Source organism: Neofelis nebulosa, chromosome 3, assembly GCF_028018385.1.
Source record: "Neofelis nebulosa isolate mNeoNeb1 chromosome 3, mNeoNeb1.pri, whole genome shotgun sequence".
NCBI lineage: Eukaryota > Metazoa > Chordata > Mammalia > Carnivora > Felidae > Neofelis > Neofelis nebulosa.
This window is the reverse complement of record NC_080784.1, coordinates 12271366-12288169: the sequence shown is the minus strand read 5'-3', so window position 1 is coordinate 12288169 and position 16804 is coordinate 12271366. Positions and strand designations below refer to the sequence as shown.

General features: G+C 38.6%; 1 protein-coding gene across 1 annotated transcript in view; it reads right to left on the bottom strand.

Moving 5' to 3' along the window:
- The window catches only part of TENM3 (teneurin transmembrane protein 3), a 2564262-nt gene that overhangs the window by 2460017 nt on the left and 87441 nt on the right, over nucleotides 1-16804 (bottom strand). The gene's annotated exons all lie outside the window — the stretch shown is intronic.

Here is a 16804-nt window from a genome sequence, read left to right as displayed (position 1 = left end):
ATTGTATGAATTCGCTTATTTAATTCTCAGATAATTCTTTGAAATAGATTCTGTGCTTACTCAAATATCCATATCAGTGAACTGAAGACCTCAAAGGTTAGATAAGTGCACAAGGTCACGTGTATAACCAATGGTTGAGCTGGACCATGCACTTAGGCAGTTTGGAACCAGAACCATGCATATATGTTCAATCTACTGTTGACATTTTCTTTGTGTGAAAATGGTGAAGGTAGTAATCTTACTCCAGAAAAGAAGGAAGATGAGAAAATCAAAGAGAAACATAAGCTGAGCTGTAATTGAACAGTACCCAAACTCTGCTCCAGCTCTGAACTTTTTTATTTTATTTTATTTTATTTTATTTTATTTTATTTTATTTTATTTTATTTTATATTTTATTTTATATTTTATTTTATTTTTTAATGTGTATTTATTTCTGAGAGACAGAGACAGACAGACAGACAGACAGACAAAGAGAGAGTGCAAGCAGGGGAGGGGGAGAGAGACGGAGACACAGAATCCGAAGCAGGCTCCAGGTTCTGAACTGTCAGCACAGAGCCGGATGCGGGGCTCGAACCCACAAACAGTGAGATCATGACCTGAGCCAAAGTCGGATGCTTAACTGACTGAGCCACTCAGGCGCCCCGTGAATTTTTCAATTTTAAAAATAAATTATTTTAGTGTCTAAGACAGTTTGACTTAGATACTTCTGCTCCCTGTAGCTAAAAGTATCCTCTCATATCAATTAGTACCCAAAAGATAGACAAGAGAACCTTGAACACCATGGATTTGAACTGCACGGGTCTATGAATATACAGATTTTTTTTTAAATAAATGCAATACTGTAAATGTATTTCCTCTTCTTTATGATTCCCTTAATAACATTTCCTCTCCTAGCTTTGTATTGTAAAAACATAGTATTTAAAACATAAAACATATAAAATATGTGTTACTCAACTGTTGATGTTGGCTTCCTGTCAACAGTAAGCTATTGGCAGTTAAGTTCTGGGGGAGTCAAAAGCTATACATTGATTTTCAACAGTGCTGGGGGGGTTAGTGCTCCTAATCCCTTTGTTGTTCAAGGATCAACTGTAGCTACAAAGAACAGACTTTACTATGTTGATTTGGTTGAGCAACAAAGGGAGAATGCAGGACTCAGAGGACTTTTTTTATTTCTGGGCATCTGGTAATCCTTGTTACATGTTAACAATTAGTGATTTTCATCCAGTTAGGATAATGACATTCCTCTTGCCTCAGCGATTATTTTGGGAACGCATCTGTAACTGTTCAAAGTCACTGGGTACATGGCTTTCCTCTTGCTTCAATGATTGTGGGACAGACCGATTCAAAGAAAAATAAGGAATTGGGCTTGACATTCTGTAACTGGTTGTCTCTCTCTGTCTTTCTGCATGTCAAGAAAGACCTATGCTGCTCGCAGCAGTTTCTGCCCATGGGGACAGATAACTGAAGATGAAGCCACCACTGGAAATGCACAGAACCGGAAGTACTGGAAAGATATAAACGAACTCCCCTACTTCAGACATTTGTGATTATATGAGCCAACTAATGCCCTCTATTGTCTATGACACTGTCAGATGGGTTTCGTGGTGCCATCCAAAGCATGCTAGGTGATGTGGTGTGTCCTCTCTCCAGTTTTATAGAAAATGTGTCCCTGGAGCCCTCTTGTCTTTTCCTCACCTGAGCATCTAGTTGAATGTATTTCCTTCCCTTCTTCTGAGTTCCAATTACCGACAAGCCGAGCTTCCTATGCAAGTTGCCGTGGCGATGAGACATGAAACTGCACCTTGGGATGGAGAAAGGGTCAAAGAGGTGTTGACCACGGTATCCCATCCTATTATCCCAAAACTTCCGTTCTTGTTTATCATCTACCACGTGAAGCAAACCACTACAAACTCTAGTGGTTTAATACAGTAACCACTTCTTACTTCTCGTAATGCTGTGTGTTCACCGGGTGGGATCTCTGTTGCACATGATGATGCTGGCTAGGCCAGTCATGCAGCTGCATTCAACTGGCAGCTCTGTTCAGTTGTCTTTCACATGACCACTTTCCCCATGTAGAGTTTTATCTTCCAGGACCTCGCTAAGTGGTTTTTCTTTTCCGTAAGAGTGCCTAGATATCCTATAGCATCTAACTGGTCTCAAAGAGGAACACTGCGAGAAGGTAAGCACCATGCACAAAGCTTATCAAGCCTCTGTTTGCATCACCCATGCTAACTCCTATTGGCCAAAGCAAATAAAATGACCAAGTCCATATGTCAGGAACGACACATGGGCATGATGGAGTAAGTGCTTAGTTCACTGAGGGTCACACCTGTCACACCTATCATAGATAGTGAAACTTTATCTTTTTACTTCATCAGTACTAGCATCTCCCAAAGGTTCTTATCTAAAGCCAATCAATGTCTCTCACTTGGGTTGTGTCACTAAAATCTGCCTTCAGTTCTCAGAGTCAAGGTATAGTCAATAGTCTCCATGACTCAGGAAGAAGTATAGGTTAGGGAGCAGAGACCAAAATTCATTTCATCGGACTTTCTTTCCGTCTATCTGGTTTGAGTACATTTCTGTTCCTTGAAATCAAGTATCCCTGAGCAAAACAAATAAAAATAACACAGGAAGTTAATGTATTGAGATTTGGCAGCATCTTAATTAGAATATCTTATTAGTCTTGCTATTTAAAAACTTATTATTAACCCTGCTCTACATCAAACAAGAGGCTAGGTGATTTCTTATGAGTTAAATCATTAGATTTTATCTTCAACTTTCTGACATAGATACCATTTTTTCCCTCCTTTTACGTTTGAGGAAACTCGGATTTGACAAGTTTAATAACTCACCAACATCACATTAGTCAAAATTGGAAGAGCCAGTATTTGCAGGAAGATTGGAAATGCATCTTTCTAAAAGTGAATTACATAAAGAGGGCAATTTGACAGATATTTTGGACTAAGATTCACCCATTACTAAAGCCTTACCAATCTGTAACTGGTTGTCTCTCTCTGTCTTTCTGCATGTCAAGTGCACACACACACACACACAAAAAGTATCTACTGGCCTCTAGATATGAGTTGTTCTGGCTTTGGCATTTGCAATCTGACCACCTGTGTTGACGAATGTTACCTGGCTGGGTGCTGCAGGTGTGTCCTTTCTAGCTGACAGCTCCATCTACGTCCTATAAAGGCCACGTACACGTCCAAGAATGCTCAATTCCTGGACTGAAGGGCTCACGATTCCCCATTCTTGAGCTCCACTGCCATCTATCTATGTATGTTCTCAGTCCTTTTTTTTGTGTGTGACTATTAGACATGACAAGCCCTTATTTCATTTTTCAAAAAATGAAGATTGTTTCATAAACAACTTTGGTTACTCTCAGGGTAAGTAGATCCAGGCCCATTCTGCCACATGTCTACGTTAAGCATTTAAGCTTAACAACCAAGCAAGACAGCAGGTCAGGACTGGAGGCCAGGCATACAGAATATGACTGGAAACATACTGAGGTCTAGGCGGAAGGCGAGAAGCCAGTGGGAAACAGAAATTGACAGCAGAATAAAGGGAATATGAACTATGGTGGTCAATCCGTGTTCAAAACTGCAAAACATGTTGGTGGAGACTGTCATCTCCAGTCAAGGAAAGTAGGGGGACTGAAGAGGTAAAGGTTATAGAAAATGACATTAAAAGACTAGAGTTTGACCAATAGCCGGTATGAGGGCATTCAATATCCTTACGTGGCCACGTAGAATTTATTTGTAGCTTTTTCACTACCCTTATTTCCCACAGGGCCAAAAATTTCTCAGAGCAATTATTAAAGGTGAAATATCCCTTTAATAATTTGGTTGTAGACATTTAAATGTTTCCCCCATGTTGCATTTTATAAATGCAAAATTTGTATTACTTTTCTTTCTTGTCTTTGCAGAACAATAACTGAGCCACTTGACTTTCCCAACAAAAATACAATACGTGGCTATAATGACTACTTCTTAATCTCAGTGTTTCCTTGCATATTTATAACCTGCCATTTAAAAATATATACTAACGAGGGCAAAGAAGTAAAATGTGTTTCTTGTTAGTATAAAGGAGCTAGACAGGAATCTTTAGCATTTTATCTCCTAAAAGACCTTATAAATGTACTTACACTTTACTCCTGAATATCATTTTAACTCTATAATACGTTAAGAATATTTATATAAATACTTTTCACCTTAAGTAGGCTCCTTATTCAAGATTGAAATATCCATAAGTATCACCAAACAAATATGACTCATCTTTACTTGTAATCCAATATTGTTTGTTTTAGGGGACTTGTTCTAAACAGAAGCATCTCTCCTCTGTAGTTAGATTAATCAGGATGTTATTTTGTATTGCCTAGAGCAGTGTGTTTAGTAATTGGATAATTTGTCTTCCGCATCACAATAATAGTGGATGGAATCAGTACACTTGCCATGAAGAAGTTTGTTTCTGCCTGAGCTCAGGGAAAATTTGACTACTTCTATCAGATTAACATCCATTTGAAAATAAATTATTCCTGTAATCGTCAACAGAGCCCAAGTGCCTGCTAGGCCTTCCTGAGGGAATTATTATTGCGATGGGAAGCAAGGAGAGGGCTGGGGAGTCATCCGAAGGGGGTGATGAGGGAGGAAATCTCGGAGATGCCCACCTCCCCTCCATTGCCAGAAGGGTCTATAGTGAAAATCATTCCGCTTATAAATTGGGAGACAGAACTAAATCAGGACGATAGTTATTGGCTTATGGCTTAATGCTGCAGAATGGCATTGAGAAATGAAGATCGCACATTAATGTGCCACACAGGGCTATTGTGAGTGGAAAAGGAAAGGCCAGGAGAGTTTGCATTGTTTTGATAAAGCATCGTATTTGCAACTCAAGAAAGTTCTGTCAGAAGTTAGTTCAGCAAATGTGACTTTCTGCCATAATCACATAGTCACATAATCACAGGAAAGCCCATTTTCTGTCCATATTTCCATACGAATGTCTTGGCTGATATACACACACGCAGGGACCCATCTGCACATATCTATCCACAACTTAATTTCTCTTTACTAATTATTAACAAGTAAAATATTTTGCCCTCGTGCTCTTGACACATTGCACGAAGAACTGAGCCCTTTCCAGGTTTCGGAGACTCGGTGGGATAGCCTCTCAGTCTATAAGCAACTCTTGTCTTGTACAGTATTTTTTGTTCACAGCCGCAGGCTCTTTGGCTATGTCAATATTTCCCTCATTTTGCTACTTGCAAAATAACTCCAGAGAAAAAGAAAATAAAAGGATCTCCGCTCCATTTCTTTTCCTCCAGTTTTACCACCTTCTATTCTCGCTGCAGAAATAAAAAGATGGAAACACAGTAACACACAGAAGTCACCTATGTGAATGATTCATACAGTCAGTCTCCCGTGGCTCTCCAACCACAAGTATTCCTGCCAATTGATAATTTAGCATCATCAGTGAAGTACTTCTCTGTCACCAGTAATCCTTTCTGTATTGCCTTTTGTACTGATTGCTATCAAAATTAGAAATGTATAGATTACTTTGCTAGCACAGCCATTTCTATTAGAATTTCCAGATGTCGCACCTTGTCATACAGAACTCCACTATTTTTATGATCCTGTCCTTGCAAAGAGATGGCATGTTCTCATATTAAAAGAACTGTCTTAGACATTTTCTTTTTCTGACCTTCTGATTTTATATTTGTAACTATTTAACTTATTTAAACACAAAAGGTTAACATAATTAAATAGAATTAAAATGGTGTTATAAGCATCTTTCATAAGATCTAATCCATGTACTTACTGGAACTCCTCTGAAGCATTTTTTCTAAACTAATTACTGCAAATGCAGTTTTCTCAGGACATAGATGAAACTCACAATTCTTCCCCACTAATACAAAAGAAAGATACTGCAGGATTTTTGATCAGTGGATCATTCTACCCTTTAGGAAGCACACAGTTCTCTTCTTACTTTTGCCTGAAATTAGGTAATTTCGTTTTTTTTTTATAATTATGACTTCAAAAAATAAAGTAGGATCAGTTCTTCTCACAAATAGCAGCTGAAGTTTATATATTAATTAGTATCCATTACCATGCAAATACATATTTTTTTTCCTCTAGCTGCATTTTAACCTCTCTGCTGACTAAATTTTTGCTGAAAGAGAACACTTCCTTTCTTTATTACAATAGAAGGACCATGTCAGTTGAAATGATTGTCTAGGTGGACAGTTGGTTATAGTGTTCCAAGCTATGCTCCTATAAACTCTTAAGCATTAGTTTCATTTTGGTCTTTTGGGTTGTTGTTTGCAATCTATGCATGTGAATACTCTCCAGCTCTCCAAGCACCTTCCTTTCTACAATGACATATGAAGTGCAAGGAACTCAATGTACGAGCACCTCACGGGAAAAAGAAATGTTGATACAATACTTACAATCAAGAAACCTAACAGGTGATAGTCACCGATGGCACAATAACTATTATACATCAGGTACTGCGTTTGTTACTTACCAGGTATTATCTCCATTCTTTATACGAATGTTGCAAGGTTGACATTAGTTCCATTTTACAGTAGCAGAATCTAATGACTAGAGAGGTTTCTCCATTTGCTGAGCTTACACAGTAATTGAGAATTAGAGATGGACTTTGGACTTATTTTGCATTTGACCCCAAACTCAAGGGAACCCTCCAATCTTAAGGTACAGAATTCTATGAATGAGCTTTCAAAAACGGCAAATACAGACAACAGCAATGAAAAACATTAACAAAAGAGAAATGCCATGAGGATTCACAGGAAGAGGAGTCTACTTCTGGCTGGAGACATACAGAAAGGTGTGTGAGAAAATACAGTCTTTAAGAAGTGCCTTGGAAACTATGATTGTAGCAATTATGGGAAGGTAACAGGGGCAGTTCAAAAGCAGGATAAATAATGATTTAAAAGAGAAGAGAAGGAAATTTTGGTCTAGAGAGTAATCTTGTTTGGTAAAAGCGTGGACACCAATACTATCAGTTAGTATTAAAGGTATTAAATACCTTTAACAAAAATGTTTAAGTGAACAATCATAATTTTGTTCACTGGTGTATATATGTTGATACATACATGAAATAGGGGATATTTATCTTGGAGCCAAAATATTTTCCCTTTGGAAAATTAACTCCCATTTGAAAAACATTCCCTCACCTTTTGCCAGTTCCTTCCTAGACCTATGTACTCCTGTACCCTAGATTATTTAGCCCTGCTCTCACTGTTACATGGGGCTCATAATTTGAAAATAGAAAGGATGAGGAAAGGAACCAAGATGACCAATCATCTAAGGCATGCAGAAAGATCTTCACAACTGATTTCTTATTTACTTCTCAAAATTATTCTAAGGGGTAAGCATTATTAACCCAGTTTTGGACTCTGACACTAAGTCATTAAGGACAGTCAGGAAGCAGTAATATTAAAATGTGAATCCATATGTACCTGACTCTTTCTACTGTCCCCAAAGGCGGAGTATGAGAAAGTGTTAAGAAACAGCTGGTCGTTTATGGTGTCCAGAGCTACTTTGATTATTAAACATAAGGAAGGAGAGAAGGCAACTGTTAGAAGTTTCAAGAAGTAAAAACTGAACAAGTATAAAGAAGTAGAGGGGCACCTGGGGGGCTCAGCTGGTTGAGCGTCCAGTTCTCAGTCTCAGCTCAGGTCCTGATCTCAAGGTTTGTGATCTGCAGCCCACATCAGGCTCTGTGCTGCCAGTGTGGAGCCTGCTTGGGATTCTCTCTCTCTCTTCTCTCTCTCTCTGCCCCTCCCCCACTCATGCGCTCGCTCTCCAAGTAAACATAAATTAATTAATTAATTAAATAAATGAGTAGAAACAATGAGTGTAACCTGAAAAGTCAGCAGAAACAGATACCTCTGTGGGAACAGCAGACATTATAAAAAATGTTTGCATTTTCATTCCTTTAGCATTGGGAAAACGGAGTGTTTTTGTAGGCAGAGGCCAAAAGCCCGTGGTGACAGATGGAAGATGTGAAGGAAAGGGGTAATGAGTGATGCACTCCCTCACTTTAGATTAACTCTCCTTCTCTAAAGGAGAGTCCGTGGCCAATCTGTAGTATGTACGAGACCTTCAAGAGGTCTTTGATTCAGAACTAGCCGAGCAGCAGCAGTAGGACGGAAGGGGAAACGCCGAAGCGGAGAGCATGAGAAACCACGTGCACCGGATCTGGGAGGTGGAGAACAGGTAGGTTGCTGGCAGCACCTGACACGGTTTCTAAAAGGTCTCTGGGAAGCTCACACCCTGTGGCAGCCCGTGACGTTAGCCGTTGCCTACTGCCTCCTTAAAGGTAAGTTCCCTGTACCTGAGTTCATATTATGGGTGTTCTGTTGCTGTTGTCTCTTGAAACAAAGAACTGTGGAACAAAACACACATAAACTTCACATCTCATGTAATATTTGATGAAATAAACGTCAGAAAAACATCACGTTGCAATACAATTTAGATCTCCATTTCTCAAAGAAAAGAAGCCAGAGCGAACAGGCAAAGGTGATGGGGTAAGAATAACCACGAAAGGGCAGAAAGGGATTTGGAGGATACACACAGACGGAGCAACGCATGTACAATTCAGAGGAGGACGAGGAAGAGGAAGAGGAGGAGAAGAAAGGGGAGGGGGAGGAAGAGAAAAAGTAAAAGAAATGAAAAAAGACTGCCCAATGAAGAATTGTGGCAACAATCCACTGCTTATCTCCAGGGAGAATCAGAGACACAGAAGCTTCTCAACACAGTGTGTTTCTCATGGTGTTGACAATAAGGAGAGCGCTGTGTATATGACTTATACACACAGCTGGTTCACATTTTTAACAAGGTCATCTTCCCATAAAATCATCTGGCTACCAAAATTTTTAATCCATTCTGGCACCACTGTTCCAAGTACACAGTGGATGTTGAGAACCGAATTCCCTTCCTAATAGCACCCCAACTGTCCCTGGGGGTGCTATCATAACTGCGCTGGGCGTAGTCTTGTTTGGGGAACCCCTTTCCACTACAGAAGACATGGAGGCCAGAGTTTTCTTTGGCTGAAGCATGTGTATGTGACCTCAACTTCGGTGGATGAATGTTTCCACGTGGAACTCTGCATTTGAAGCAGTGGCCATCAAAAGACAGAGTAGAATGATATTTATTCTAAGGCAAATGATGATTGTAGAGGCACTACGGTGATCTCTGTCTGGGATGTTCCCATTTCTAGAAATCCATATGCTGCTCCTTTTTTTTTTTTCTTTCTTTCTTTCCGCCACTTGGGTTCTATCACTGAGTTTGACCCTTTCTAAATCTCTCCATGGACAAGCCAGTATCTGTCTAACAAATTATTTTTGCCTCAGGTGGATCCAACCTAGCTTCTGTTTGCTACCAAAAACTCATATCACCTATAATCTTACTAGAAGTCTTCTGAAACTCTTCACTCGGTTTTCCTGTCAAGAATCTTTGGAAAGCTGTATAGTATTTATTTGAGAAATGAACTCCCTAATTTACAAGACACTGTTATCTAAATTGTACAGGGTCACTAAGATCTAGCCAAGGTTTTCATGACATTGTTGGTGCGTCCTATGTTCCAATTCATTTGTTCAGATACAGCATACTTAGCATGCAGAATTCTGAGTAGCAAAGTTTACAGTCTCTCAGACTAAAACTATAGACTTCTTCCTGAAGAAATGGCACATTCGTTCTAATATCAAGTTTGAGAATGTGTATTTTATGAAGCATGTACGTCCTTGGTATCAGAGTTGAGAACAGGCACTGCTGCACCTTAAACTCTCCTTGCAGGGAATGGTTGGTTGTCTAGCCAAGTTGGTCAGCATGTTATTCTCCACTGCTGCAGCTTACCGAATGGAATCCAACACTTTCAGGACATGTTTGCGTAAGTGGTGTTGGCACTACTGTGTTTTAAGAGTTTCGATTTGGTAAAATTTTACTTTCATTAGAAATATTATCTATTTGTGTGTTTTCATCGTCACTTTTATGTTTTCATCATTTTTTACAGAGGGGGAAGGGTCAGAGAGAGAGAGAGAGAAAGAGAGAGAGACAGAGAGAGGGACAGAGACAGAGAGAATCTTAAGCAGGCTTCAAGCTCAGCACCAAGCCTGATGCGGGGCTTGATCCCACGACTAGGATCATGACCTGGGCCAGAATCAAGAGTCAGATGCTCAGCCGACTGAGCCACCCAGGTGCCCTCACCTTCATTTTTATTTTTTCAACGTTTTTTTTTTTTTTTTTTTTTTTTTTTTGGGACAGAGAGAGACAAAGCATGAACGGGGCAGGGGCAGAGAGAGAGGGAGACACAAAATCGGAAACAGGCTCCAGGCTCCGAGCCATCAGCCCAGAGCCTGACGCGGGGCTCGAACTCACGGACCGCGAGATCGTGACCTGGCTGAAGTCGGACGCTTAACCGACTGCGCCACCCAGGCGCCCCCTCACCTTCATTTTTAAAAAAAGAAAGTCAAGGGGCAGCTGGGTGGCTCAGTTGGTTGAGCATCTGACTCTTGATTTCAATTCAGGTCCTGATCTCACAGTCATGAGATCAAGTCCCTCGTGGGGCTCTGCACTGACTCTCTGTCTCTCACCCACAAATAAATAAACAAACTTTTAAAGAAATCTTAACAGAGTAACCACATAACTTAAAAAAAGAAAATCAGAAGTGTGTATTTTGCAGTAAAGTTGCACTGACTTACAAGCATCAGACACACCAGGCGTCCCGAACCTCACCCTTCAACCCCTCACAGTGACTCAGATGACTAGTAGACGCCATCTTTCATGCTTAAATCATGTAGAGATCAACTGTATGACTTTTGAGTAGATACACACTGGTATGGGTTGAATCGTGTACCCAAATGGATATTTGGAAGTCCTAACCACTGGTGCCTAAGAATATGATCTTATTTAGAAACATGATATTTGCAACTGCAGTCCAGCTAAGATGGGCTCATTAGAATGGGCCCTCACCCATTATGAATTGTGTTCTTACAAGAAGAGAAAATGCCAGGTGGACACAGAGATGCGGAAAGGCAGACTGCCATGTAACAAGGAGGCAGAAAGTGGAGTGCTACAGAAATATGAAGAATTATTGGCAACCAACACAGCTAGAAAGAGGCAAAGAAACACTGTTCCTTACAAGTTTCAGAAGGAACCTGGTCCTGCTGACAGCTGGATGTCAGACCTTTGGGCTCCACAACTGTGAGACAATACATTTCTGCTGTCTTAAGGCACTCAGTTTGTGGCTCTTTGTTAGAGCAGTTCTAGGAAACGGATACACACAAATCTCCCAATGGAAATAAGGGCTCCCTTTATGACGCTACGTCTTGCAAAGTTTGTTCCCATTCATAGCCTTACCAGCAAAACACTATTCAGAAATTAGTCTCGTCATCCCTTTCCCCTTAGAATAGCCTTTTCAATAAGTCAATTCAAAATTCAAATAATCTTCTTATTTTTAAGTCCTCAGGGCAAAGAAAAGCATGATCAACTATTTTTGTATTGTTAATATACCATTGTGTGGATTTTATTCTACCTCCATGAGAACATTAATTTCTCACTGATAACATAATCCTTTTAGATTATTTAATAACCTCATCAGGCACACTATACAAAAAGGCAGTTAACTCTATTAAACAAACCTTTCCAGAAAAGAACTACTATCTGTGTATCTCAAATCCTTAGTATGTGTGTAACCGAACACCCTGAAATTTTGAGTCACTACCTCTGATAAAAGATCCTAAGAATTGTTTTTTAATTGTGACCTTCTGCTGTGTTAAGTATCCAGATTAGACAAAAAAAAAAAAAAAAGAAACTATTTTATAGATACCAGACGCTGTTTTCTGAGATGTTTCTCAGATGCTTTCAGAGATTTTAGTCTACCACCTACACCTACAACAAGCTTATTCACAATATCAAATATTAATTTCTGTAAATGACAGTCAAATGTAAGAAACATAAACTGGTGTGACACAGTTAATTCCCAGCCTCCATGACACTTGTCAGTTGGATACACTGAATCTGAGCACACTTTCCCCTTAAAATAGTAGTGTAAATTTGCACAAAATATGTAAGAATCAAAGAGGTCAATTTAACTCAACATTTATCTCATATCTCCTAAGAACTACAAACCACTATCATAGGAAATAGCAGCATTACACGAACAGCACCTCTGTCCTTGAGGAGTTCACAGCCGAGAATTTAAACATGATAACAGGAGTCCAGATTCAAACTGTAATCTATGTTCCAGGACAACTTAGACCCAGCCTGCACGCTGGGTGGCTTGCAACCAGCATGTCTCTGTCTCCTGTGAAACAGGCACAGGTTCACATCCTGAATCTGGCTCTCAGCGATCATGGGCAAATTACATTATTTGAAACTACCTTTCTTATCTTTTGTGAAAGTAAAATAATACCCCGTGCTATAGGAGTTGTGTGAGGACTGGCAGGGAAAAATTTGCAATATGGGCACATAGTAGTCAACAAAGCAACACCGAATGAAAAGAAAAGTAAAACAAAAATGAATGAGGGTTCACGGATGTAAGTGCTATTAGAAAGCAGACTCTAGGACAGGCTGCAGACATCACACTCTGCTCTGTGGGTGTATAAGTGGTGGTCAGAAATCAAGCATTATTCATTTTGTTGATTATCCAGCAAAGTCAAGAAATGAGTGCCTTTTATAAACTTGAATTAGGAAATGAAGCTCTTGTAAAAAGAAAAAAAAAAAATTGCTCTTACCAGCTAATGTAGATTATCTATGGCAAAGTCAACTCTACTATAGCTTTTCCCAAAATATATTTCATGGAAATGAATATATGTTAATTTGAAAAAAAATACCAACATCAAATAAGTTGGGGAAGCACTGGGTTAAATAAAGTGAAATAGGTTTTAGGGCTGCCAGCCCTCTGAGAATCTTCAGGCCAGGGAGGAAAGACAGCCAACACTGACTGAACACATATGACCTAAGGGTCCGTCTTCCTGGCAGTGACATGCAGAATTTCCTGGAGCACCGAACAGGCTCTGCGAGTCCCGTCTTTCCTGGAGCTCCCCACCACAGCTCCATAGAACTCACTGTGGGAAATGCTATTCCATTGATATGAAACATTCATAGTTGCCTAGGAAACATGGCAAATTTGTGACTAATAATTCTAATCAAATCGTTTTTTTTTGCACTAAAATAGTTCCCCAAATCAACTCCGTTTGATTTTACATGACACATAGTTAATGGGTTTCTATAATTAGCAATACATTCTAATTTTCTTAATAATCATGATGTAACTCATTCCACAATTATCTATGACTCAATTTTCTTCCACCTGATTCATGACCAGGAATTAATCTATAAATTCTAAATGACAGGCATTCTTCCTCTGAAAATCACAGAGGCATAATGAAATATTACACAAACCAGCACAAAACACAACTAAAATGTGTATGTATGTGTTTTGCACACACACACAAATCATACCTATGGTAGAAGTTACAAATGCATAATTTTAATAAAAACTGTGCTGTTGCCATCAAAGAATAACACACTAAGAGTTTTACTCTAAAATCTACACTGGAAATGATTTGAGTCCTTAATGACATCAATTGGCATAACTGAATTATCAGTTCATTCAAATTAATCAGGAATAACCTTCACTAAAATTGTGATGTAGACAAAATTGTTCTTTGAGCATATTCAGCAATATCAGAATGTTCGCACTTCCCCAATGCCACAAATACTTAACTTTATGTTCTAAAGCAGGAGAAAAAGCATGTTTCCCCAATTATGATCATTCATACAAAATGGCAGCCAATCACAACTGGTAAAATAGCTGTTTGAGAGTTTTCTGCATTTAAGAGCCTTTTAATTCTTAAGATAAAAAGATACAGCACCTTGGGAGTTTTCTTGCATCATTTGGTGAATGTGTAAAGATTTGTCCACTATCTATGACATCACCTTATAACAAAACGGATTTTCTCTCATAATTTGGGTGTTAATGAAACAGAAGTTAATTTTAGAAAAAATTATCCTTAACTAATACAATACATACACACTATATATCATATTTTAAATGCTGTATACAGATACTTCATACATGTAATGCAAATAATATTTGGGATGGTCTATTCCTTATCTCATATTCTAGTATTTTGTTTAAGTTTCTTTTGTTTGTTGGTTTTTTTTGTTGTTGTTGTTTTTTGCTGGGTATGCTGGCCTAACTATATAGTAAGATATGCTTTCCAAATACAACTATTATGTGCTCACATGACTGTTTTGTTAGTTTTAAAAGGCCTGGCCTGATTTTTCAGTTTATTTTACCAGGATAGCATGCAGACAAGCCAATAACTTTGGCACATCAGTAAGAATTCTTTTTTTTTTCTTTTTTTTAATCACTAGTTTGAAATTACGTTTCTAAAAACCAAAGGTATCTTCACTATTGTGTAGGTCATTTCAATCTACCTCTTCTAAAGACACCTGAAATTCAAATAATTATGTCTGGGTGAGAATAAATTCGACAGTCAAAGGTTAAGAATGTTAATTACCACCTAACAGAGACACCAGATTGAGAGAAATACAGAAATGGGCCATGAGAAAAATCGATATGCTGCAGGGATACAAAGAAACCCAGGGTTTTACAGCAGTTTTATTTTTTAATGTTTTTTTTAACGTTTATTTGTTTTTGAGAGACAGAGAGAGACAGAGTGTGAGCAAGGGGAGGGGCAGAGTGAGAGGGAGACACAGAATCCAGAGAAGGCTCCAGGCTCTGAGCTGTCAGCACAGAGCCCGACGTGATGCGTGGCTCGAACTCACTGACCGTGAGATCATGATCTGAGCCGTAGTTGGAAGTTTAACCAAATGAGTTACCCAGACGCCCCTACAGTAGTTTTTAAAAAAGTTTACTTATTTATTTTGAGAGAGAGAGAGAGAGAATGCAAGCTCAGATTTGAATAGGGGAGGAACCCAGAGAGAGGGAGAAAGAGAGAATCCCACACCAACTCCGTTCTGTGAGAGCAGAGCCCCATAATCTGCTGGATCTTAAGAACGCTGAGTTCATGACCTGAGCCGAAAAGAGTCAGATGCTTAACCGACTGAGCCACCAAGGCACCCTAGCAGTTTTAATTTATTTCCTGTAGGTGTAGCAGCAAACCAGCATTCTAGAGGTGCAATTTTCCTTTACAGACGGTGTTTCGGGGAAATAGTCTGGCATTCACCTAAGCATGTGAGGTAGACGGATGCTCACTGCCTGATCTCTCCTTTCTCTCCCTGCCAACTGAGCAAACCTGCTTACTCCGTTTCCACTAATTTACTGTCTGAAGGACGATCACTGAATTGTATGTAAAAATTACACACAAAACATTATTAGCTACGGACTTTTAAGTGACATGTTAAATTATTCGAACTATCTGCATCACTTTTTCCTCAAGTAGCTGCAACAATAGTGATCACATCCTCAGGCTAGTATGAGAATAACACTCACTGCTGGTAGCAGTGACATCATATTTTTTTGGATATCATATTTCACCGAGCATATCTATATGAAAAGAATTGATGTGATCTAATAAGATACCGTTATTATATAGTACAAGAAAATACCAATGCCACACAAAGTATTATCTTCTTGTGATACAATAATTATTTCCATTAAACTATTTTAAATTATGTCCTTAATTCTTATTGTAAATGAATGTTACATAAATATTATTTCGGCATGTAAGTAGAAAATGAAACATAATTTGTTCTAACACACCCTACTCTATGTAAACTAAATGTGCATCTTAAATCATAAAGTAAATATGTCTGTGGGTGACACATGGTCATTAGCATATTTTTTGTTTTTTCAAAAATCAGTATTAAATTTGTGGTCTGTCATGTCCCTGACAATGTACTCTAATGATTGATAACTCACCTCTTTTGTGCTGGGGAAATTTTCAAATAAATGAGTTCTATGAGACTTTCCAATTAGATGTCACAAAGTTGGAAAACAAATACACTAAGTATATACATATATTTCCATGTGTTTATACCTATATAATTTTATAAATATAAAGATATATTGCACATCAATGCTAAACAACGACATGAAATGATATTCACATAAGAATATATTAAGTTATTTCTGGAACAGAAGAGTAAGCCCAGAATGAACCCACTCCTACATAGTCAGTTAATCTATAACAAAGGATACACAAATACTCAGTAGTGAAAAGACAGTGTCTGCAGTGCATAGTGCTGGGAAAATTGTCCAGCTACATGCTAAAGCATGAAACCAGATACTTTCTTACACTATACACACAAAAAAAAGACTTAAAATGGATTAATGACCTAAATGTGAAAACTGAAACCATAAAAATCCTAGAATAGAACACAGGTAATAATTTCTCTGACATCAGCCACACCAACATTTTTCTAGATATGTCTCCTCAGGCAAGGGAAACAAAAGCAAAATGAACTATGGGGACTAAATCAAAATAGAAAGTGTTTGCAAAGCAAAGGAAACCATCAACAAAACAAAAAGGCAACACACTGAATGGGAGAAGATATTTGAAAATGATATATCTGATAAAGGGCTAATATCCAAAATATATAAAAAGACCTATATAACCCAACATCAAATAAACAGAAAGACAACTGAAGAAATGGGCAGAGACCTTGCAACAATGTGGATTGAGCAAGAGGGTACGATGCTAAGTAAGTCAGACAAAGACAAATACCGTATGGTTTCACTCATATGTGGAACTGAAGAAGCAAAACAAATGAACAGAGGGAAAAAAAAGAGAACGAAACCAAGAAATTACAGA